A 1,751-nucleotide genomic window follows, 5' to 3' on the forward strand; every position below is an offset into this window, starting at 1 on the left:
CACTCTGTAGACCAGGCTGGCCCCAAACTCAGAAATCTGCCTGCCTCTGCCTCCCAAATGCTGGGATTCTAAACTGTAATATTAAGCTTTCCAGATACAGTGCAAACTAGTCAAGAATCTGCATGGTATGAAAAATAGCTGAGAAGTCTCTGAGTTAGCTAAAATTTAATTTTAGACTTAAAATTAAAAATCAAAAGAGACAGTTGCATGAACAGGAAAAGAAAATATTTTCAGGTTCATGACAAAAATCTTAAAAAAAAAAAGCCAAATCCCTTTTAAAAGATTGTACTTTGGGAGCTGTAGGGGATTCCCGTTTGTAACCATGCCTCAGAAATGACCCTCTATCTCTGGGATGCCTGGTCAGGTACAGGGAGACTGTGGAAGCAGAATCCCGTCCTTCAAGGATGAAATAACGGTTTGGACCATGAAGTTGTCAGATATATTTCCCAGAAACGTCTACCTGGTGACTCAGTGCAGGACTATGTGAGCATCAAAAGTCAAGACGATGTTCATCATTTAGCTGCCTGGAACAATCACTTCCATTATGGCAGGGCAGCCTTGACTGGGAGCTATAGATTAAACGAAATACCTCTAGATAGGCTTGATAAATCCAAGGAGCCCAGAGCACTGGAAGCTGTCTATGGTGCCCCCTCCAGCCCCCATCATCCATCCATTTTCAGCCTCCAGTTAACCTGCTCATCCTCGTGGTTTCTGCAGACCACCCAGAGCTTTCAGGAAGTGTGAATGGTTGAGGTGACAAGGGCAAGGAGTGACAAAAGGGGAGTGTGACACCAACTGTCTAAAAAGAAGGAATTACCTCTAGGATAGGAAAGACACCAATGTATGAGCATGTTCAGAACTAAGTAAGGTACAGAGCAAAAAACAAAAAACAAAAAACAAAAACAAAAACAACAAAACAAACAAACAAACAAAAAAACCCAAGTGATAATCTATAAGATGGTTGCAGAAATTCCCTTATAAAAAGATCCATCAGGAATGAAACAAAAATGGGAAACGCAAGTGAACTTCTTGATATAAGAAGAGTGCACACCAATGGTGAGCGCTAAACTTTTATCCCTTTAAGCAATTCTTGACCTACGTCCTTTTTGCTGACTGTTCCAAGATAACCTCAGATTTTTATAGGTCCCGTTTTCTGGAGATGCTGTAAGAGCACAAATGTTACAGCTATTACTCTACAAAATGAAAGAACACTTAATATATCCAGTTTTGGGGGCTGGAGAGATGACAGTTAAGAGTGCTGACTGCTCTTCCAGAGGCTCTGAGGTAATTCCCAGCAACTGTATGATGGTTCACAACCATCTGTAACGGGATCTGATGCCCTCTTTTGGTGTGTCTGAAGACAGCTACAGTGTACTTACTCATATACATAAAATAAATAAATAAATCTTTTAAAAAGAAAGAAAGAAAGGGCACCCGCTGGGGCTGAGGAACTCTCAGAAGTTAAGAGCACCCACTGCTCTTGTAGAGAGGAGCTGAGTTCCCAGCACCCACATCAGGCATTTGCAAAACCTGTAACTCCAGCTTGGCAGGATCCAACTCCCTCTTCTAGGCTCTGCAAGGGCACCTACACACATGGTACACCCCTGTACACACACACACACACACACACACACACACACACACGATTTTGGATCCTTGCTTATTACTAATTTTTAATTTAAATTTTTAAGGTGGGACTTTATAACCCATGCTGGTCCCTATCAAACTCAGGGTATCTTAGATGCTAGCTA

Source organism: Mastomys coucha, unplaced genomic scaffold (genome assembly GCF_008632895.1).
Source record: "Mastomys coucha isolate ucsf_1 unplaced genomic scaffold, UCSF_Mcou_1 pScaffold16, whole genome shotgun sequence".
Taxonomy (NCBI): domain Eukaryota; kingdom Metazoa; phylum Chordata; class Mammalia; order Rodentia; family Muridae; genus Mastomys; species Mastomys coucha.